Consider the following 20,807-nt stretch of genomic DNA (forward strand, 5'->3'; position numbering starts at 1 on the left):
CAGATGCCGTAGCAATCAATTCATGGAGTGAGTTGTATGTTTTGCGACACTCTGTCTCTGACAAGCAAGCGGAGGTGACATAGGCGCGAACACGGGAAGTTTGCAGCCCCTCGCTGCCTGCAGAGACCGAGCAGCCACACTAGTTGGGCGGCCTAAGCCGTAGGCGAAATGTGCTCACTCGCTTGGGTGCGACGTCAAGCTCTAAATAAGGCTGTCACTAGCGTGAGCGTCGAGTAAAGTCGGAAAAGTCGTCTGCATGGGTGAGGGCAATGTTTGGGGAGCGTTTCGTAGTTTGCGCAGTGCAATGGAGACGCGGAAACTTGTTGTGGCCCAGTCTTTTGCAGTTGGACGACAAGAGTGGTACACAGTAGTAAAGTGCGAGGCAGTGAGTTGGCATCAACAGTCGAGTGCACAATGGGGCTTCAGATGTGCTTGTTACCTCAGGCGCTGTGTGATTGTCGTCAAGGAGTGAAAACGGAGCAATTTGTGACTGTCCTTTCAATTTAAGACGTTAAATACAGACGGAATTTGTAGTCGTAATACCAGAGCATCGAAACTACTTGGAACTCTTGTGCATATGAACGTGATCGCGCCTTTGTACACTGGTCCCTTCGCCCCTATAAACCAACCAACCATCATGTCCGCGCACATCAGAGTAGCAAAGGATGGAAAACAGCGCAGCTTTGTTGCGCTTGGGGGCGTAGCTCAGTTGGTAGAGCGTTCGCTTTGCATGTGAAAGGTCCCGGGTTCAAGCCCCGGCGCCTCCATGTTTTGTGGACAGTGCATGGTAAGTGTTGGTCGCGGCGAGCCTAAACACACGCAAGATGTTGCAAAGCCAGCGTCACAGACTCATATAATGTATACTGACGTAAGGAGAGCAAGACGTGAATGTGAGGACCGGCTGTTGTCGAGGTGTCATCGAGTGCAAATCTGTCTTAGGTATAACGGCCTAACCTCAATGCAGTCTAGAGTGTGGACAAGACGTTCGTCTTACTCAGAGCGGTGGCCGAACGCTATTTTCGACGTTGTGCGTGCCACTTTAATTTTGGCCAACTACGATTCGATACAGAATGCAGGAAACCTGAAAGACACCCTCACGGACACATTGAGAGTAGTGTTTGTCTGCGGAATAATGGGAGTGCAAGGGTCTGTGATATTGATATGGTTGTATGTAGCACTATCCGTCATCAGGGGGCGTAGCTCAGATGGTAGAGCGCTCGCTTAGCATGCGAGAGGTACTGGGATCGATACCCAGCGTCTCCAGAATTTTTAACACACCAACATGCGCACACTGCCATGCAAGTGAAATAATTCACAGCCAGCGAATGTGTCTAGGCAGATACGAGCGAACGATTAGCAGCCACAATTGGCAAGCGTGCTGTTACGCGCAGGAAGCACCCTCCTCCCAGCCCTATACTTAATTTAGAACCAGTACAAGTCTTCCCTTAACATTCTCAAACCTATGTCGGAAAGATCTGCCTTGCGCCGAGTTCACAAAAATCCCACTGCACATTCCCATTCCTCACGTGCAGCCGGCTGCTACTGGTGTTGCTAGTTGTGACTGCTGATGACAGATGCCGTAGCAATCAATTCATGGAGTGAGTTGTATGTTTTGCGACACTCTGTCTCTGACAAGCAAGCGGAGGTGACATAGGCGCGAACACGGGAAGTTTGCAGCCCCTCGCTGCCTGCAGAGACCGAGCAGCCACACTAGTTGGGCGGCCTAAGCCGTAGGCGAAATGTGCTCACTCGCTTGGGTGCGACGTCAAGCTCTAAATAAGGCTGTCACTAGCGTGAGCGTCGTGTAAAGTCGGAAAAGTCGTCTGCATGGGTGAGTGCAATGTTTGGGGAGCGTTTCGTAGTTTGCGCAGTGCAATGGAGACGCGGAAACTTGTTGTGGCCCAGTCTTTTGCAGTTGGACGACAAGAGTGGTACACAGTAGTAAAGTGCGAGGCAGTGAGTTGGCATCAACAGTCGAGTGCACAATGGGGCTTCAGATGTGCTTGTTACCTCAGGCGCTGTGTGATTGTCGACAAGGAGTGAAAACGGAGCAATTTGTGACTGTCCTTTCAATTTAAGACGTTAAATACAGACGGAATTTGTAGTCGTAATACCAGAGCATCGAAACTACTTGGAACTCTTGTGCATATGAACGTGATCGCGCCTTTGTACACTGGTCCCTTCGCCCCTATAAACCAACCAACCATCATGTCCGCGCACATCAGAGTAGCAAAGGATGGAAAACAGCGCAGCTTTGTTGCGCTTGGGGGCGTAGCTCAGTTGGTAGAGCGTTCGCTTTGCATGTGAAAGGTCCCGGGTTCAAGCCCCGGCGCCTCCATGTTTTGTGGACAGTGCATGGTAAGTGTTGGTCGCGGCGAGCCTAAAGACACGCAAGATGTTGCAAAGCCAGCGTCACAGACTCATATGATGTATACTGACGTAAGGAGAGCAAGACGTGAATGTGAGGACCGGCTGTTGTCGAGGTGTCATCGAGTGCAAATCTGTCTTAGGTATAACGGCCTAACCTCAATGCAGTCTAGAGTGTGGACAAGACGTTCGTCTTACTCAGAGCGGTGGCCGAACGCTATTTTCGACGTTGTGCGTGCCACTTTAATTTTGGCCAACTACGATTCGATACAGAATGCAGGAAACCTGAAAGACACCCTCACGGACACATTGAGAGTAGTGTTTGTCTGCGGAATAATGGGAGTGCAAGGGTCTGTGATATTGATATGGTTGTATGTAGCACTATCCGTCATCAGGGGGCGTAGCTCAGATGGTAGAGCGCTCGCTTAGCATGCGAGAGGTACTGGGATCGATACCCAGCGTCTCCAGAATTTTTAACACACCAACATGCGCACACTGCCATGCAAGTGAAATAATTCACAGCCAGCGAATGTGTCTAGGCAGATACGAGCGAACGATTAGCAGCCACAATTGGCAAGCGTGCTGTTACGCGCAGGAAGCACCCTCCTCCCAGCCCTATACTTAATTTAGAACCAGTACAAGTCTTCCCTTAACATTCTCAAACCTATGTCGGAAAGATCTGCCTTGCGCCGAGTTCACAAAAATCCCACTGCACATTCCCATTCTTCACGTGCAGCCGGCTGCTACTGGTGTTGCTAGTTGTGACTGCTGATGACAGATGCCGTAGCAATCAATTCATGGAGTGAGTTGTATGTTTTGCGACACTCTGTCTCTGACAAGCAAGCGGAGGTGACATAGGCGCGAACACGGGAAGTTTGCAGCCCCTCGCTGCCTGCAGAGACCGAGCAGCCACACTAGTTGGGCGGCCTAAGCCGTAGGCGAAATGTGCTCACTCGCTTGGGTGCGACGTCAAGCTCTAAATAAGGCTGTCACTAGCGTGAGCGTCGAGTAAAGTCGGAAAAGTCGTCTGCATGGGTGAGTGCAATGTTTGGGGAGCGTTTCGTAGTTTGCGCAGTGCAATGGAGACGCGGAAACTTGTTGTGGCCCAGTCTTTTGCAGTTGGACGACAAGAGTGGTACACAGTAGTAAAGTGCGAGGCAGTGAGTTGGCATCAACAGTCGAGTGCACAATGGGGCTTCAGATGTGCTTGTTACCTCAGGCGCTGTGTGATTGTCGACAAGGAGTGAAAACGGAGCAATTTGTGACTTTCCTTTCAATTTAAGACGTTAAATACAGACGGAATTTGTAGTCGTAATACCAGAGCATCGAAACTACTTGGAACTCTTGTGCATATGAACGTGATCGCGCCTTTGTACACTGGTCCCTTCGCCCCTATAAACCAACCAACCATCATGTCCGCGCACATCAGAGTACCAAAGGATGGAAAACAGCGCAGCTTTGTTGCGCTTGGGGGCGTAGCTCAGTTGGTAGAGCGTTCGCTTTGCATGTGAAAGGTCCCGGGTTCAAGCCCCGGCGCCTCCATGTTTTGTGGACAGTGCATGGTAAGTGTTGGTCGCGGCGAGCCTAAAGACACGCAAGATGTTGCAAAGCCAGCGTCACAGACTCATATGATGTATACTGACGTAAGGAGAGCAAGACGTGAATGTGAGGACCGGCTGTTGTCGAGGTGTCATCGAGTGCAAATCTGTCTTAGGTATAACGGCCTAACCTCAATGCAGTCTAGAGTGTGGACAAGACGTTCGTCTTACTCAGAGCGGTGGCCGAACGCTATTTTCGACGTTGTGCGTGCCACTTTAATTTTGGCCAACTACGATTCGATACAGAATGCAGGAAACCTGAAAGACACCCTCACGGACACATTGAGAGTAGTGTTTGTCTGCGGAATAATGGGAGTGCAAGGGTCTGTGATATTGATATGGTTGTATGTAGCACTATCCGTCATCAGGGGACGTAGCTCAGATGGTAGAGCGCTCGCTTAGCATGCGAGAGGTACTGGGATCGATACCCAGCGTCTCCAGAATTTTTAACACACCAACATGCGCACACTGCCATGCAAGTGAAATAATTCACAGCCAGCGAATGTGTCTAGGCAGATACGAGCGAACGATTAGCAGCCACAATTGGCAAGCGTGCTGTTACGCGCAGGAAGCACCCTCCTCCCAGCCCTATACTTAATTTAGAACCAGTACAAGTCTTCCCTTAACATTCTCAAACCTATGTCGGAAAGATCTGCCTTGCGCCGAGTTCACAAAAATCCCACTGCACATTCCCATTCCTCACGTGCAGCCGGCTGCTACTGGTGTTGCTAGTTGTGACTGCTGATGACAGATGCCGTAGCAATCAATTCATGGAGTGAGTTGTATGTTTTGCGACACTCTGTCTCTGACAAGCAAGCGGAGGTGACATAGGCGCGAACACGGGAAGTTTGCAGCCCCTCGCTGCCTGCAGAGACCGAGCAGCCACACTAGTTGGGCGGCCTAAGCCGTAGGCGAAATGTGCTCACTCGCTTGGGTGCGACGTCAAGCTCTAAATAAGGCTGTCACTAGCGTGAGCGTCGTGTAAAGTCGGAAAAGTCGTCTGCATGGGTGAGTGCAATGTTTGGGGAGCGTTTCGTAGTTTGCGCAGTGCAATGGAGACGCGGAAACTTGTTGTGGCCCAGTCTTTTGCAGTTGGACGACAAGAGTGGTACACAGTAGTAAAGTGCGAGGCAGTGAGTTGGCATCAACAGTCGAGTGCACAATGGGGCTTCAGATGTGCTTGTTACCTCAGGCGCTGTGTGATTGTCGTCAAGGAGTGAAAACGGAGCAATTTGTGACTGTCCTTTCAATTTAAGACGTTAAATACAGACGGAATTTGTAGTCGTAATACCAGAGCATCGAAACTACTTGGAACTCTTGTGCATATGAACGTGATCGCGCCTTTGTACACTGGTCCCTTCGCCCCTATAAACCAACCAACCATCATGTCCGCGCACATCAGAGTAGCAAAGGATGGAAAACAGCGCAGCTTTGTTGCGCTTGGGGGCGTAGCTCAGTTGGTAGAGCGTTCGCTTTGCATGTGAAAGGTCCCGGGTTCAAGCCCCGGCGCCTCCATGTTTTGTGGACAGTGCATGGTAAGTGTTGGTCGCGGCGAGCCTAAAGACACGCAAGATGTTGCAAAGCCAGCGTCACAGACTCATATAATGTATACTGACGTAAGGAGAGCAAGACGTGAATGTGAGGACCGGCTGTTGTCGAGGTGTCATCGAGTGCAAATCTGTCTTAGGTATAACGGCCTAACCTCAATGCAGTCTAGAGTGTGGACAAGACGTTCGTCTTACTCAGAGCGGTGGCCGAACGCTATTTTCGACGTTGTGCGTGCCACTTTAATTTTGGCCAACTACGATTCGATACAGAATGCAGGAAACCTGAAAGACACCCTCACGGACACATTGAGAGTAGTGTTTGTCTGCGGAATAATGGGAGTGCAAGGGTCTGTGATATTGATATGGTTGTATGTAGCACTATCCGTCATCAGGGGGCGTAGCTCAGATGGTAGAGCGCTCGCTTAGCATGCGAGAGGTACTGGGATCGATACCCAGCGTCTCCAGAATTTTTAACACACCAACATGCGCACACTGCCATGCAAGTGAAATAATTCACAGCCAGCGAATGTGTCTAGGCAGATACGAGCGAACGATTAGCAGCCACAATTGGCAAGCGTGCTGTTACGCGCAGGAAGCACCCTCCTCCCAGCCCTATACTTAATTTAGAACCAGTACAAGTCTTCCCTTAACATTCTCAAACCTATGTCGGAAAGATCTGCCTTGCGCCGAGTTCACAAAAATCCCACTGCACATTCCCATTCTTCACGTGCAGCCGGCTGCTACTGGTGTTGCTAGTTGTGACTGCTGATGACAGATGCCGTAGCAATCAATTCATGGAGTGAGTTGTATGTTTTGCGACACTCTGTCTCTGACAAGCAAGCGGAGGTGACATAGGCGCGAACACGGGAAGTTTGCAGCCCCTCGCTGCCTGCAGAGACCGAGCAGCCACACTAGTTGGGCGGCCTAAGCCGTAGGCGAAATGTGCTCACTCGCTTGGGTGCGACGTCAAGCTCTAAATAAGGCTGTCACTAGCGTGAGCGTCGTGTAAAGTCGGAAAAGTCGTCTGCATGGGTGAGTGCAATGTTTGGGGAGCGTTTCGTAGTTTGCGCAGTGCAATGGAGACGCGGAAACTTGTTGTGGCCCAGTCTTTTGCAGTTGGACGACAAGAGTGGTACACAGTAGTAAAGTGCGAGGCAGTGAGTTGGCATCAACAGTCGAGTGCACAATGGGGCTTCAGATGTGCTTGTTACCTCAGGCGCTGTGTGATTGTCGACAAGGAGTGAAAACGGAGCAATTTGTGACTTTCCTTTCAATTTAAGACGTTAAATACAGACGGAATTTGTAGTCGTAATACCAGAGCATCGAAACTACTTGGAACTCTTGTGCATATGAACGTGATCGCGCCTTTGTACACTGGTCCCTTCGCCCCTATAAACCAACCAACCATCATGTCCGCGCACATCAGAGTAGCAAAGGATGGAAAACAGCGCAGCTTTGTTGCGCTTGGGGGCGTAGCTCAGTTGGTAGAGCGTTCGCTTTGCATGTGAAAGGTCCCGGGTTCAAGCCCCGGCGCCTCCATGTTTTGTGGACAGTGCATGGTAAGTGTTGGTCGCGGCGAGCCTAAAGACACGCAAGATGTTGCAAAGCCAGCGTCACAGACTCATATGATGTATACTGACGTAAGGAGAGCAAGACGTGAATGTGAGGACCGGCTGTTGTCGAGGTGTCATCGAGTGCAAATCTGTCTTAGGTATAACGGCCTAACCTCAATGCAGTCTAGAGTGTGGACAAGACGTTCGTCTTACTCAGAGCGGTGGCCGAACGCTATTTTCGACGTTGTGCGTGCCACTTTAATTTTGGCCAACTACGATTCGATACAGAATGCAGGAAACCTGAAAGACACCCTCACGGACACATTGAGAGTAGTGTTTGTCTGCGGAATAATGGGAGTGCAAGGGTCTGTGATATTGATATGGTTGTATGTAGCACTATCCGTCATCAGGGGACGTAGCTCAGATGGTAGAGCGCTCGCTTAGCATGCGAGAGGTACTGGGATCGATACCCAGCGTCTCCAGAATTTTTAACACACCAACATGCGCACACTGCCATGCAAGTGAAATAATTCACAGCCAGCGAATGTGTCTAGGCAGATACGAGCGAACGATTAGCAGCCACAATTGGCAAGCGTGCTGTTACGCGCAGGAAGCACCCTCCTCCCAGCCCTATACTTAATTTAGAACCAGTACAAGTCTTCCCTTAACATTCTCAAACCTATGTCGGAAAGATCTGCCTTGCGCCGAGTTCACAAAAATCCCACTGCACATTCCCATTCCTCACGTGCAGCCGGCTGCTACTGGTGTTGCTAGTTGTGACTGCTGATGACAGATGCCGTAGCAATCAATTCATGGAGTGAGTTGTATGTTTTGCGACACTCTGTCTCTGACAAGCAAGCGGAGGTGACATAGGCGCGAACACGGGAAGTTTGCAGCCCCTCGCTGCCTGCAGAGACCGAGCAGCCACACTAGTTGGGCGGCCTAAGCCGTAGGCGAAATGTGCTCACTCGCTTGGGTGCGACGTCAAGCTCTAAATAAGGCTGTCACTAGCGTGAGCGTCGTGTAAAGTCGGAAAAGTCGTCTGCATGGGTGAGTGCAATGTTTGGGGAGCGTTTCGTAGTTTGCGCAGTGCAATGGAGACGCGGAAACTTGTTGTGGCCCAGTCTTTTGCAGTTGGACGACAAGAGTGGTACACAGTAGTAAAGTGCGAGGCAGTGAGTTGGCATCAACAGTCGAGTGCACAATGGGGCTTCAGATGTGCTTGTTACCTCAGGCGCTGTGTGATTGTCGACAAGGAGTGAAAACGGAGCAATTTGTGACTGTCCTTTCAATTTAAGACGTTAAATACAGACGGAATTTGTAGTCGTAATACCAGAGCATCGAAACTACTTGGAACTCTTGTGCATATGAACGTGATCGCGCCTTTGTACACTGGTCCCTTCGCCCCTATAAACCAACCAACCATCATGTCCGCGCACATCAGAGTAGCAAAGGATGGAAAACAGCGCAGCTTTGTTGCGCTTGGGGGCGTAGCTCAGTTGGTAGAGCGTTCGCTTTGCATGTGAAAGGTCCCGGGTTCAAGCCCCGGCGCCTCCATGTTTTGTGGACAGTGCATGGTAAGTGTTGGTCGCGGCGAGCCTAAAGACACGCAAGATGTTGCAAAGCCAGCGTCACAGACTCATATGATGTATACTGACGTAAGGAGAGCAAGACGTGAATGTGAGGACCGGCTGTTGTCGAGGTGTCATCGAGTGCAAATCTGTCTTAGGTATAACGGCCTAACCTCAATGCAGTCTAGAGTGTGGACAAGACGTTCGTCTTACTCAGAGCGGTGGCCGAACGCTATTTTCGACGTTGTGCGTGCCACTTTAATTTTGGCCAACTACGATTCGATACAGAATGCAGGAAACCTGAAAGACACCCTCACGGACACATTGAGAGTAGTGTTTGTCTGCGGAATAATGGGAGTGCAAGGGTCTGTGATATTGATATGGTTGTATGTAGCACTATCCGTCATCAGGGGGCGTAGCTCAGATGGTAGAGCGCTCGCTTAGCATGCGAGAGGTACTGGGATCGATACCCAGCGTCTCCAGAATTTTTAACACACCAACATGCGCACACTGCCATGCAAGTGAAATAATTCACAGCCAGCGAATGTGTCTAGGCAGATACGAGCGAACGATTAGCAGCCACAATTGGCAAGCGTGCTGTTACGCGCAGGAAGCACCCTCCTCCCAGCCCTATACTTAATTTAGAACCAGTACAAGTCTTCCCTTAACATTCTCAAACCTATGTCGGAAAGATCTGCCTTGCGCCGAGTTCACAAAAATCCCACTGCACATTCCCATTCCTCACGTGCAGCCGGCTGCTACTGGTGTTGCTAGTTGTGACTGCTGATGACAGATGCCGTAGCAATCAATTCATGGAGTGAGTTGTATGTTTTGCGACACTCTGTCTCTGACAAGCAAGCGGAGGTGACATAGGCGCGAACACGGGAAGTTTGCAGCCCCTCGCTGCCTGCAGAGACCGAGCAGCCACACTAGTTGGGCGGCCTAAGCCGTAGGCGAAATGTGCTCACTCGCTTGGGTGCGACGTCAAGCTCTAAATAAGGCTGTCACTAGCGTGAGCGTCGAGTAAAGTCGGAAAAGTCGTCTGCATGGGTGAGTGCAATGTTTGGGGAGCGTTTCGTAGTTTGCGCAGTGCAATGGAGACGCGGAAACTTGTTGTGGCCCAGTCTTTTGCAGTTGGACGACAAGAGTGGTACACAGTAGTAAAGTGCGAGGCAGTGAGTTGGCATCAACAGTCGAGTGCACAATGGGGCTTCAGATGTGCTTGTTACCTCAGGCGCTGTGTGATTGTCGACAAGGAGTGAAAACGGAGCAATTTGTGACTGTCCTTTCAATTTAAGACGTTAAATACAGACGGAATTTGTAGTCGTAATACCAGAGCATCGAAACTACTTGGAACTCTTGTGCATATGAACGTGATCGCGCCTTTGTACACTGGTCCCTTCGCCCCTATAAACCAACCAACCATCATGTCCGCGCACATCAGAGTAGCAAAGGATGGAAAACAGCGCAGCTTTGTTGCGCTTGGGGGCGTAGCTCAGTTGGTAGAGCGTTCGCTTTGCATGTGAAAGGTCCCGGGTTCAAGCCCCGGCGTCTCCATGTTTTGTGGACAGTGCATGGTAAGTGTTGGTCGCGGCGAGCCTAAAGACACGCAAGATGTTGCAAAGCCAGCGTCACAGACTCATATGATGTATACTGACGTAAGGAGAGCAAGACGTGAATGTGAGGACCGGCTGTTGTCGAGGTGTCATCGAGTGCAAATCTGTCTTAGGTATAACGGCCTAACCTCAATGCAGTCTAGAGTGTGGACAAGACGTTCGTCTTACTCAGAGCGGTGGCCGAACGCTATTTTCGACGTTGTGCGTGCCACTTTAATTTTGGCCAACTACGATTCGATACAGAATGCAGGAAACCTGAAAGACACCCTCACGGACACATTGAGAGTAGTGTTTGTCTGCGGAATAATGGGAGTGCAAGGGTCTGTGATATTGATATGGTTGTATGTAGCACTATCCGTCATCAGGGGGCGTAGCTCAGATGGTAGAGCGCTCGCTTAGCATGCGAGAGGTACTGGGATCGATACCCAGCGTCTCCAGAATTTTTAACACACCAACATGCGCACACTGCCATGCAAGTGAAATAATTCACAGCCAGCGAATGTGTCTAGGCAGATACGAGCGAACGATTAGCAGCCACAATTGGCAAGCGTGCTGTTACGCGCAGGAAGCACCCTCCTCCCAGCCCTATACTTAATTTAGAACCAGTACAAGTCTTCCCTTAACATTCTCAAACCTATGTCGGAAAGATCTGCCTTGCGCCGAGTTCACAAAAATCCCACTGCACATTCCCATTCCTCACGTGCAGCCGGCTGCTACTGGTGTTGCTAGTTGTGACTGCTGATGACAGATGCCGTAGCAATCAATTCATGGAGTGAGTTGTATGTTTTGCGACACTCTGTCTCTGACAAGCAAGCGGAGGTGACATAGGCGCGAACACGGGAAGTTTGCAGCCCCTCGCTGCCTGCAGAGACCGAGCAGCCACACTAGTTGGGCGGCCTAAGCCGTAGGCGAAATGTGCTCACTCGCTTGGGTGCGACGTCAAGCTCTAAATAAGGCTGTCACTAGCGTGAGCGTCGTGTAAAGTCGGAAAAGTCGTCTGCATGGGTGAGTGCAATGTTTGGGGAGCGTTTCGTAGTTTGCGCAGTGCAATGGAGACGCGGAAACTTGTTGTGGCCCAGTCTTTTGCAGTTGGACGACAAGAGTGGTACACAGTAGTAAAGTGCGAGGCAGTGAGTTGGCATCAACAGTCGAGTGCACAATGGGGCTTCAGATGTGCTTGTTACCTCAGGCGCTGTGTGATTGTCGACAAGGAGTGAAAACGGAGCAATTTGTGACTGTCCTTTCAATTTAAGACGTTAAATACAGACGGAATTTGTAGTCGTAATACCAGAGCATCGAAACTACTTGGAACTCTTGTGCATATGAACGTGATCGCGCCTTTGTACACTGGTCCCTTCGCCCCTATAAACCAACCAACCATCATGTCCGCGCACATCAGAGTAGCAAAGGATGGAAAACAGCGCAGCTTTGTTGCGCTTGGGGGCGTAGCTCAGTTGGTAGAGCGTTCGCTTTGCATGTGAAAGGTCCCGGGTTCAAGCCCCGGCGCCTCCATGTTTTGTGGACAGTGCATGGTAAGTGTTGGTCGCGGCGAGCCTAAAGACACGCAAGATGTTGCAAAGCCAGCGTCACAGACTCATATGATGTATACTGACGTAAGGAGAGCAAGACGTGAATGTGAGGACCGGCTGTTGTCGAGGTGTCATCGAGTGCAAATCTGTCTTAGGTATAACGGCCTAACCTCAATGCAGTCTAGAGTGTGGACAAGACGTTCGTCTTACTCAGAGCGGTGGCCGAACGCTATTTTCGACGTTGTGCGTGCCACTTTAATTTTGGCCAACTACGATTCGATACAGAATGCAGGAAACCTGAAAGACACCCTCACGGACACATTGAGAGTAGTGTTTGTCTGCGGAATAATGGGAGTGCAAGGGTCTGTGATATTGATATGGTTGTATGTAGCACTATCCGTCATCAGGGGGCGTAGCTCAGATGGTAGAGCGCTCGCTTAGCATGCGAGAGGTACTGGGATCGATACCCAGCGTCTCCAGAATTTTTAACACACCAACATGCGCACACTGCCATGCAAGTGAAATAATTCACAGCCAGCGAATGTGTCTAGGCAGATACGAGCGAACGATTAGCAGCCACAATTGGCAAGCGTGCTGTTACGCGCAGGAAGCACCCTCCTCCCAGCCCTATACTTAATTTAGAACCAGTACAAGTCTTCCCTTAACATTCTCAAACCTATGTCGGAAAGATCTGCCTTGCGCCGAGTTCACAAAAATCCCACTGCACATTCCCATTCCTCACGTGCAGCCGGCTGCTACTGGTGTTGCTAGTTGTGACTGCTGATGACAGATGCCGTAGCAATCAATTCATGGAGTGAGTTGTATGTTTTGCGACACTCTGTCTCTGACAAGCAAGCGGAGGTGACATAGGCGCGAACACGGGAAGTTTGCAGCCCCTCGCTGCCTGCAGAGACCGAGCAGCCACACTAGTTGGGCGGCCTAAGCCGTAGGCGAAATGTGCTCACTCGCTTGGGTGCGACGTCAAGCTCTAAATAAGGCTGTCACTAGCGTGAGCGTCGAGTAAAGTCGGAAAAGTCGTCTGCATGGGTGAGTGCAATGTTTGGGGAGCGTTTCGTAGTTTGCGCAGTGCAATGGAGACGCGGAAACTTGTTGTGGCCCAGTCTTTTGCAGTTGGACGACAAGAGTGGTACACAGTAGTAAAGTGCGAGGCAGTGAGTTGGCATCAACAGTCGAGTGCACAATGGGGCTTCAGATGTGCTTGTTACCTCAGGCGCTGTGTGATTGTCGACAAGGAGTGAAAACGGAGCAATTTGTGACTTTCCTTTCAATTTAAGACGTTAAATACAGACGGAATTTGTAGTCGTAATACCAGAGCATCGAAACTACTTGGAACTCTTGTGCATATGAACGTGATCGCGCCTTTGTACACTGGTCCCTTCGCCCCTATAAACCAACCAACCATCATGTCCGCGCACATCAGAGTAGCAAAGGATGGAAAACAGCGCAGCTTTGTTGCGCTTGGGGGCGTAGCTCAGTTGGTAGAGCGTTCGCTTTGCATGTGAAAGGTCCCGGGTTCAAGCCCCGGCGCCTCCATGTTTTGTGGACAGTGCATGGTAAGTGTTGGTCGCGGCGAGCCTAAAGACACGCAAGATGTTGCAAAGCCAGCGTCACAGACTCATATGATGTATACTGACGTAAGGAGAGCAAGACGTGAATGTGAGGACCGGCTGTTGTCGAGGTGTCATCGAGTGCAAATCTGTCTTAGGTATAACGGCCTAACCTCAATGCAGTCTAGAGTGTGGACAAGACGTTCGTCTTACTCAGAGCGGTGGCCGAACGCTATTTTCGACGTTGTGCGTGCCACTTTAATTTTGGCCAACTACGATTCGATACAGAATGCAGGAAACCTGAAAGACACCCTCACGGACACATTGAGAGTAGTGTTTGTCTGCGGAATAATGGGAGTGCAAGGGTCTGTGATATTGATATGGTTGTATGTAGCACTATCCGTCATCAGGGGGCGTAGCTCAGATGGTAGAGCGCTCGCTTAGCATGCGAGAGGTACTGGGATCGATACCCAGCGTCTCCAGAATTTTTAACACACCAACATGCGCACACTGCCATGCAAGTGAAATAATTCACAGCCAGCGAATGTGTCTAGGCAGATACGAGCGAACGATTAGCAGCCACAATTGGCAAGCGTGCTGTTACGCGCAGGAAGCACCCTCCTCCCAGCCCTATACTTAATTTAGAACCAGTACAAGTCTTCCCTTAACATTCTCAAACCTATGTCGGAAAGATCTGCCTTGCGCCGAGTTCACAAAAATCCCACTGCACATTCCCATTCCTCACGTGCAGCCGGCTGCTACTGGTGTTGCTAGTTGTGACTGCTGATGACAGATGCCGTAGCAATCAATTCATGGAGTGAGTTGTATGTTTTGCGACACTCTGTCTCTGACAAGCAAGCGGAGGTGACATAGGCGCGAACACGGGAAGTTTGCAGCCCCTCGCTGCCTGCAGAGACCGAGCAGCCACACTAGTTGGGCGGCCTAAGCCGTAGGCGAAATGTGCTCACTCGCTTGGGTGCGACGTCAAGCTCTAAATAAGGCTGTCACTAGCGTGAGCGTCGTGTAAAGTCGGAAAAGTCGTCTGCATGGGTGAGTGCAATGTTTGGGGAGCGTTTCGTAGTTTGCGCAGTGCAATGGAGACGCGGAAACTTGTTGTGGCCCAGTCTTTTGCAGTTGGACGACAAGAGTGGTACACAGTAGTAAAGTGCGAGGCAGTGAGTTGGCATCAACAGTCGAGTGCACAATGGGGCTTCAGATGTGCTTGTTACCTCAGGCGCTGTGTGATTGTCGACAAGGAGTGAAAACGGAGCAATTTGTGACTGTCCTTTCAATTTAAGACGTTAAATACAGACGGAATTTGTAGTCGTAATACCAGAGCATCGAAACTACTTGGAACTCTTGTGCATATGAACGTGATCGCGCCTTTGTACACTGGTCCCTTCGCCCCTATAAACCAACCAACCATCATGTCCGCGCACATCAGAGTAGCAAAGGATGGAAAACAGCGCAGCTTTGTTGCGCTTGGGGGCGTAGCTCAGTTGGTAGAGCGTTCGCTTTGCATGTGAAAGGTCCCGGGTTCAAGCCCCGGCGCCTCCATGTTTTGTGGACAGTGCATGGTAAGTGTTGGTCGCGGCGAGCCTAAAGACACGCAAGATGTTGCAAAGCCAGCGTCACAGACTCATATGATGTATACTGACGTAAGGAGAGCAAGACGTGAATGTGAGGACCGGCTGTTGTCGAGGTGTCATCGAGTGCAAATCTGTCTTAGGTATAACGGCCTAACCTCAATGCAGTCTAGAGTGTGGACAAGACGTTCGTCTTACTCAGAGCGGTGGCCGAACGCTATTTTCGACGTTGTGCGTGCCACTTTAATTTTGGCCAACTACGATTCGATACAGAATGCAGGAAACCTGAAAGACACCCTCACGGACACATTGAGAGTAGTGTTTGTCTGCGGAATAATGGGAGTGCAAGGGTCTGTGATATTGATATGGTTGTATGTAGCACTATCCGTCATCAGGGGGCGTAGCTCAGATGGTAGAGCGCTCGCTTAGCATGCGAGAGGTACTGGGATCGATACCCAGCGTCTCCAGAATTTTTAACACACCAACATGCGCACACTGCCATGCAAGTGAAATAATTCACAGCCAGCGAATGTGTCTAGGCAGATACGAGCGAACGATTAGCAGCCACAATTGGCAAGCGTGCTGTTACGCGCAGGAAGCACCCTCCTCCCAGCCCTATACTTAATTTAGAACCAGTACAAGTCTTCCCTTAACATTCTCAAACCTATGTCGGAAAGATCTGCCTTGCGCCGAGTTCACAAAAATCCCACTGCACATTCCCATTCCTCACGTGCAGCCGGCTGCTACTGGTGTTGCTAGTTGTGACTGCTGATGACAGATGCCGTAGCAATCAATTCATGGAGTGAGTTGTATGTTTTGCGACACTCTGTCTCTGACAAGCAAGCGGAGGTGACATAGGCGCGAACACGGGAAGTTTGCAGCCCCTCGCTGCCTGCAGAGACCGAGCAGCCACACTAGTTGGGCGGCCTAAGCCGTAGGCGAAATGTGCTCACTCGCTTGGGTGCGACGTCAAGCTCTAAATAAGGCTGTCACTAGCGTGAGCGTCGAGTAAAGTCGGAAAAGTCGTCTGCATGGGTGAGTGCAATGTTTGGGGAGCGTTTCGTAGTTTGCGCAGTGCAATGGAGACGCGGAAACTTGTTGTGGCCCAGTCTTTTGCAGTTGGACGACAAGAGTGGTACACAGTAGTAAAGTGCGAGGCAGTGAGTTGGCATCAACAGTCGAGTGCACAATGGGGCTTCAGATGTGCTTGTTACCTCAGGCGCTGTGTGATTGTCGACAAGGAGTGAAAACGGAGCAATTTGTGACTGTCCTTTCAATTTAAGACGTTAAATACAGACGGAATTTGTAGTCGTAATACCAGAGCATCGAAACTACTTGGAACTCTTGTGCATATGAACGTGATCGCGCCTTTGTACACTGGTCCCTTCGCCCCTATAAACCAACCAACCATCATGTCCGCGCACATCAGAGTAGCAAAGGATGGAAAACAGCGCAGCTTTGTTGCGCTTGGGGGCGTAGCTCAGTTGGTAGAGCGTTCGCTTTGCATGTGAAAGGTCCCGGGTTCAAGCCCCGGCGCCTCCATGTTTTGTGGACAGTGCATGGTAAGTGTTGGTCGCGGCGAGCCTAAAGACACGCAAGATGTTGCAAAGCCAGCGTCACAGACTCATATGATGTATACTGACGTAAGGAGAGCAAGACGTGAATGTGAGGACCGGCTGTTGTCGAGGTGTCATCGAGTGCAAATCTGTCTTAGGTATAACGGCCTAACCTCAATGCAGTCTAGAGTGTGGACAAGACGTTCGTCTTACTCAGAGCGGTGGCCGAACGCTATTTTCGACGTTGTGCGTGCCACTTTAATTTTGGCCAACTACGATTCGATACAGAATGCAGGAAACCTGAAAGACACCCTCACGGACACATTGAGAGTTGTGTTTGTCTGCGGAATAATGGGAGTGCAAGGGTCTGTGATATTGATATGGTTGTATGTAGCACTATCCGTCATCAGGGGGCGTAGCTCAGATGGTAGAGCGCTCGCTTAGCATGCGAGAGGTACTGGGATCGATACCCAGCGTCTCCAGAATTTTTAACACACCAACATGCGCACACTGCCATGCAAGTGAAATAATTCACAGCCAGCGAATGAGTCTAGGCAGATACGAGCGAACGATTAGCAGCCACAATTGGCAAGCGTGCTGTTACGCGCAGGAAGCACCCTCCTCCCAGCCCTATACTTAATTTAGAACCAGTACAAGTCTTCCCTTAACATTCTCAAACCTATGTCGGAAAGATCTGCCTTGCGCCGAGTTCACAAAAATCCCACTGCACATTCCCATTCCTCACGTGCAGCCGGCTGCTACTGGTGTTGCTAGTTGTGACTGCTGATGACAGATGCCGTAGCAATCAATTCATGGAGTGAGTTGTATGTTTTGCGACACTCTGTCTCTGACAAGCAAGCGGAGGTGACATAGGCGCGAACACGGGAAGTTTGCAGCCCCTCGCTGCCTGCAGAGACCGAGCAGCCACACTAGTTGGGCGGCCTAAGCCGTAGGCGAAATGTGCTCACTCGCTTGGGTGCGACGTCAAGCTCTAAATAAGGCTGTCACTAGCGTGAGCGTCGTGTAAAGTCGGAAAAGTCGTCTGCATGGGTGAGTGCAATGTTTGGGGAGCGTTTCGTAGTTTGCGCAGTGCAATGGAGACGCGGAAACTTGTTGTGGCCCAGTCTTTTGCAGTTGGACGACAAGAGTGGTACACAGTAGTAAAGTGCGAGGCAGTGAGTTGGCATCAACAGTCGAGTGCACAATGGGGCTTCAGATGTGCTTGTTACCTCAGGCGCTGTGTGATTGTCGACAAGGAGTGAAAACGGAGCAATTTGTGACTGTCCTTTCAATTTAAGACGTTAAATACAGACGGAATTTGTAGTCGTAATACCAGAGCATCGAAACTACTTGGAACTCTTGTGCATATGAACGTGATCGCGCCTTTGTACACTGGTCCCTTCGCCCCTATAAACCAACCAACCATCATGTCCGCGCACATCAGAGTAGCAAAGGATGGAAAACAGCGCAGCTTTGTTGCGCTTGGGGGCGTAGCTCAGTTGGTAGAGCGTTCGCTTTGCATGTGAAAGGTCCCGGGTTCAAGCCCCGGCGCCTCCATGTTTTGTGGACAGTGCATGGTAAGTGTTGGTCGCGGCGAGCCTAAAGACACGCAAGATGTTGCAAAGCCAGCGTCACAGACTCATATGATGTATACTGACGTAAGGAGAGCAAGACGTGAATGTGAGGACCGGCTGTTGTCGAGGTGTCATCGAGTGCAAATCTGTCTTAGGTATAACGGCCTAACCTCAATGCAGTCTAGAGTGTGGACAAGACGTTCGTCTTACTCAGAGCGGTGGCCGAACGCTATTTTCGACGTTGTGCGTGCCACTTTAATTTTGGCCAACTACGATTCGATACAGAATGCAGGAAACCTGAAAGACACCCTCACGGACACATTGAGAGTAGTGTTTGTCTGCGGAATAATGGGAGTGCAAGGGTCTGTGATATTGATATGGTTGTATGTAGCACTATCCGTCATCAGGGGGCGTAGCTCAGATGGTAGAGCGCTCGCTTAGCATGCGAGAGGTACTGGGATCGATACCCAGCGTCTCCAGAATTTTTAACACACCAACATGCGCACACTGCCATGCAAGTGAAATAATTCACAGCCAGCGAATGTGTCTAGGCAGATGCGAGCGAACGATTAGCAGCCACAATTGGCAAGCGTGCTGTTACGCGCAGGAAGCACCCTCCTCCCAGCCCTATACTTAATTTAGAACCAGTACAAGTCTTCCCTTAACATTCTCAAACCTATGTCGGAAAGATCTGCCTTGCGCCGAGTTCACAAAAATCCCACTGCACATTCCCATTCCTCACGTGCAGCCGGCTGCTACTGGTGTTGCTAGTTGTGACTGCTGATGACAGATGCCGTAGCAATCAATTCATGGAGTGAGTTGTATGTTTTGCGACACTCTGTCTCTGACAAGCAAGCGGAGGTGACATAGGCGCGAACACGGGAAGTTTGCAGCCCCTCGCTGCCTGCAGAGACCGAGCAGCCACACTAGTTGGGCGGCCTAAGCCGTAGGTGAAATGTGCTCACTCGCTTGGGTGCGACGTCAAGCTCTAAATAAGGCTGTCACTAGCGTAGGCGTCCATCTCCGGCGGTACACCGAAAGGTTACCGCCCTTCGATAGTGCACCTTCGCGCTAATCGAAGTGTTAGGGGTTTCAGGTGCCAGCCAGCCAGCCAGCCAGCCAGCCAGCCAGCCAGCCAGCAGCAGCAGCAGCAGCAGCAGCAGCAGCAGCAGTAGTTCGCGGTCCCGGCCTGCAGCAGTGGTCAGCCAGCCAGCCAGCCAGCCAGCCAGCCAGCCAGCCTGCCCTCCGGTGGCAGCAGCAGCAGCAGTCCAGCCAGCAGCAGCAGCAGCAGCAGCAGCAGCAGCAGCAGCAGCAGCAGCCGCCGCCCCGGCCCCGTCCGCGGCAGCAGCGTCCCTGCCTCTCGCCGCCGTCGCCGCCGTCGCCGCCGTCGCCGCCGTCGCCGCCGTCGCCGCCGCCGTCGCCGCCGTCGCCGCCGTCGCCGCCGCCGTCGCCGCCGCCGCCGCCGTCGCCGTCCGTCCGTCGTCCGTCCGTCGTCCGTCGTCTCCCAGTGTGTGTCCTGTCCTTTTAGTGCTGTGTTTTTTCTTTCTTCTTCTTCTTCTTGTCGTCATGTCCGCCCCCACCACCACCGTCACTACTACCACCACCGCCATCGTGTATACGTCCCCATCCGCCGCCTCCACCACAATCACTTGGTGTGCCCAGTCCCACCCCCCTCCTTCCATCCCTCCCCTCCTCTCTATCCCTTCGCCCTCGCTCTTTGTCGCCCCCTCTCCCGCTTCCTCCTCTCGTTCTGATCCCTTCCCCCCACTCCCCCAGCCTGTCACTGCAGCTCCGGCTCGGGTGGTGGCCCGTCGGGCCACTGCCCACGCCCAGCTCTCCCCGTCGCCATCGCCGTCACCGCCGCCGTCATCATCATCGTCGCCATCGCCATCACTGCCACATTCGCCTGCACCGTCACAGTCACTTCCTCCGGCGCCGACTGCTGCGTCCGTGCCGGGACCTGTCCCTTCCCACCACCTCCCCATCGTTCCCGTCCCTCCTGTCACCACCCGCCCATCTGCCGCTGTCAAACGCCCTAGTGGCGCCTCCACTTCCTCTACTCCTAAAAAGGCTCCACCCCGCCCCCCATCCCCACCCCCAAATGCCATGGACGTCTCCCCACCAGGCCCCGCTCCCTCCTCCTCCTCCTCCTCCTCCTCCCCACCCGGTCTCTACAAATATCTCCTGTCCCGTCCCGATCCTTCATTCCTCGAGGCCCGGAATCTCTCCCTCCTCCTCCGCCAACATTTCCCTGGCGCCCCCATCTCTCTCCTTACTCCCAGACGGGATTCCGTTCTTATCTCCTCCCCCAGCCCCACCCTCCATACTGACATCCTCTCCCGCCTCCCCATCACCCGTTTTGGCCCTAACGCCTCCCTCACCCCTGCTCCCTCCCCATCTCCTACCCGCCAACCCCAACCCCCGCGTCGCCCGCCGACCCTCACCGCCGTGATCACTCGGCTTAGCCCGTTGATCACGGAGGAGGAGGTGTTGGCGGAGCTGAAGGCCCATCCCACCCTGGAGGTGCGGGCAGTCCGCCGCATTTTTAACGCGACCGGCCCCACCCGCCTTATGCGGGTGTTCTCTGAGGACGCCCCCTCCATTGACCGTCTCCTGAAGGAGGGTGCCCTCCTCTTCAATCAGCGGTACAAAGTCGACCCCTCCCGTTCCCCCCCTCAATCCCTGCGCTGCCAGAGATGTCTGCGCTACAATGCACACACAACAGCCGAGTGCCGCGAGGCC

At 51.8% G+C, this 20,807-nt stretch overlaps 24 non-coding genes across 24 annotated transcripts; all 24 read left to right on the plus strand.

Annotated features, from left to right (window-relative positions):
- Positions 1-694: 694 nt before the first annotated feature.
- On the plus strand, positions 695-767 carry Trnaa-ugc (transfer RNA alanine (anticodon UGC)). The gene has a single exon. It is a non-coding gene; the product is annotated as a tRNA-Ala (tRNA).
- Positions 768-1,190: 423 nt separating this feature from the next.
- Trnaa-agc (transfer RNA alanine (anticodon AGC)) lies at positions 1,191-1,263 on the plus strand. Its single transcript has one exon. It is a non-coding gene; the product is annotated as a tRNA-Ala (tRNA).
- A 1,002-nt stretch (positions 1,264-2,265) lies between these two features.
- Positions 2,266-2,338, plus strand: Trnaa-ugc (transfer RNA alanine (anticodon UGC)). Its single transcript has one exon. It is a non-coding gene; the product is annotated as a tRNA-Ala (tRNA).
- Positions 2,339-2,761: 423 nt separating this feature from the next.
- Positions 2,762-2,834, plus strand: Trnaa-agc (transfer RNA alanine (anticodon AGC)). The gene has a single exon. It is a non-coding gene; the product is annotated as a tRNA-Ala (tRNA).
- A 1,002-nt stretch (positions 2,835-3,836) lies between these two features.
- Trnaa-ugc (transfer RNA alanine (anticodon UGC)) lies at positions 3,837-3,909 on the plus strand. Its single transcript has one exon. It is a non-coding gene; the product is annotated as a tRNA-Ala (tRNA).
- A 423-nt stretch (positions 3,910-4,332) lies between these two features.
- On the plus strand, positions 4,333-4,405 carry Trnaa-agc (transfer RNA alanine (anticodon AGC)). Its single transcript has one exon. It is a non-coding gene; the product is annotated as a tRNA-Ala (tRNA).
- Positions 4,406-5,407: 1,002 nt separating this feature from the next.
- On the plus strand, positions 5,408-5,480 carry Trnaa-ugc (transfer RNA alanine (anticodon UGC)). Its single transcript has one exon. It is a non-coding gene; the product is annotated as a tRNA-Ala (tRNA).
- A 423-nt stretch (positions 5,481-5,903) lies between these two features.
- On the plus strand, positions 5,904-5,976 carry Trnaa-agc (transfer RNA alanine (anticodon AGC)). Its single transcript has one exon. It is a non-coding gene; the product is annotated as a tRNA-Ala (tRNA).
- Positions 5,977-6,978: 1,002 nt separating this feature from the next.
- Trnaa-ugc (transfer RNA alanine (anticodon UGC)) lies at positions 6,979-7,051 on the plus strand. Its single transcript has one exon. It is a non-coding gene; the product is annotated as a tRNA-Ala (tRNA).
- Positions 7,052-7,474: 423 nt separating this feature from the next.
- Trnaa-agc (transfer RNA alanine (anticodon AGC)) lies at positions 7,475-7,547 on the plus strand. The gene has a single exon. It is a non-coding gene; the product is annotated as a tRNA-Ala (tRNA).
- Positions 7,548-8,549: 1,002 nt separating this feature from the next.
- Trnaa-ugc (transfer RNA alanine (anticodon UGC)) lies at positions 8,550-8,622 on the plus strand. The gene has a single exon. It is a non-coding gene; the product is annotated as a tRNA-Ala (tRNA).
- Positions 8,623-9,045: 423 nt separating this feature from the next.
- Trnaa-agc (transfer RNA alanine (anticodon AGC)) lies at positions 9,046-9,118 on the plus strand. Its single transcript has one exon. It is a non-coding gene; the product is annotated as a tRNA-Ala (tRNA).
- A 1,002-nt stretch (positions 9,119-10,120) lies between these two features.
- Positions 10,121-10,193, plus strand: Trnaa-ugc (transfer RNA alanine (anticodon UGC)). Its single transcript has one exon. It is a non-coding gene; the product is annotated as a tRNA-Ala (tRNA).
- Positions 10,194-10,616: 423 nt separating this feature from the next.
- On the plus strand, positions 10,617-10,689 carry Trnaa-agc (transfer RNA alanine (anticodon AGC)). Its single transcript has one exon. It is a non-coding gene; the product is annotated as a tRNA-Ala (tRNA).
- A 1,002-nt stretch (positions 10,690-11,691) lies between these two features.
- Positions 11,692-11,764, plus strand: Trnaa-ugc (transfer RNA alanine (anticodon UGC)). The gene has a single exon. It is a non-coding gene; the product is annotated as a tRNA-Ala (tRNA).
- Positions 11,765-12,187: 423 nt separating this feature from the next.
- Positions 12,188-12,260, plus strand: Trnaa-agc (transfer RNA alanine (anticodon AGC)). The gene has a single exon. It is a non-coding gene; the product is annotated as a tRNA-Ala (tRNA).
- Positions 12,261-13,262: 1,002 nt separating this feature from the next.
- Trnaa-ugc (transfer RNA alanine (anticodon UGC)) lies at positions 13,263-13,335 on the plus strand. The gene has a single exon. It is a non-coding gene; the product is annotated as a tRNA-Ala (tRNA).
- Positions 13,336-13,758: 423 nt separating this feature from the next.
- On the plus strand, positions 13,759-13,831 carry Trnaa-agc (transfer RNA alanine (anticodon AGC)). The gene has a single exon. It is a non-coding gene; the product is annotated as a tRNA-Ala (tRNA).
- Positions 13,832-14,833: 1,002 nt separating this feature from the next.
- On the plus strand, positions 14,834-14,906 carry Trnaa-ugc (transfer RNA alanine (anticodon UGC)). The gene has a single exon. It is a non-coding gene; the product is annotated as a tRNA-Ala (tRNA).
- Positions 14,907-15,329: 423 nt separating this feature from the next.
- Positions 15,330-15,402, plus strand: Trnaa-agc (transfer RNA alanine (anticodon AGC)). The gene has a single exon. It is a non-coding gene; the product is annotated as a tRNA-Ala (tRNA).
- A 1,002-nt stretch (positions 15,403-16,404) lies between these two features.
- Trnaa-ugc (transfer RNA alanine (anticodon UGC)) lies at positions 16,405-16,477 on the plus strand. Its single transcript has one exon. It is a non-coding gene; the product is annotated as a tRNA-Ala (tRNA).
- A 423-nt stretch (positions 16,478-16,900) lies between these two features.
- On the plus strand, positions 16,901-16,973 carry Trnaa-agc (transfer RNA alanine (anticodon AGC)). Its single transcript has one exon. It is a non-coding gene; the product is annotated as a tRNA-Ala (tRNA).
- Positions 16,974-17,975: 1,002 nt separating this feature from the next.
- Trnaa-ugc (transfer RNA alanine (anticodon UGC)) lies at positions 17,976-18,048 on the plus strand. Its single transcript has one exon. It is a non-coding gene; the product is annotated as a tRNA-Ala (tRNA).
- Positions 18,049-18,471: 423 nt separating this feature from the next.
- Trnaa-agc (transfer RNA alanine (anticodon AGC)) lies at positions 18,472-18,544 on the plus strand. Its single transcript has one exon. It is a non-coding gene; the product is annotated as a tRNA-Ala (tRNA).
- The last annotated feature ends 2,263 nt before the right edge of the window (positions 18,545-20,807 follow it).

The sequence above is a fragment of the Schistocerca cancellata genome, chromosome 10, assembly GCF_023864275.1.
Source record: "Schistocerca cancellata isolate TAMUIC-IGC-003103 chromosome 10, iqSchCanc2.1, whole genome shotgun sequence".
Lineage (NCBI taxonomy): Eukaryota > Metazoa > Arthropoda > Insecta > Orthoptera > Acrididae > Schistocerca > Schistocerca cancellata.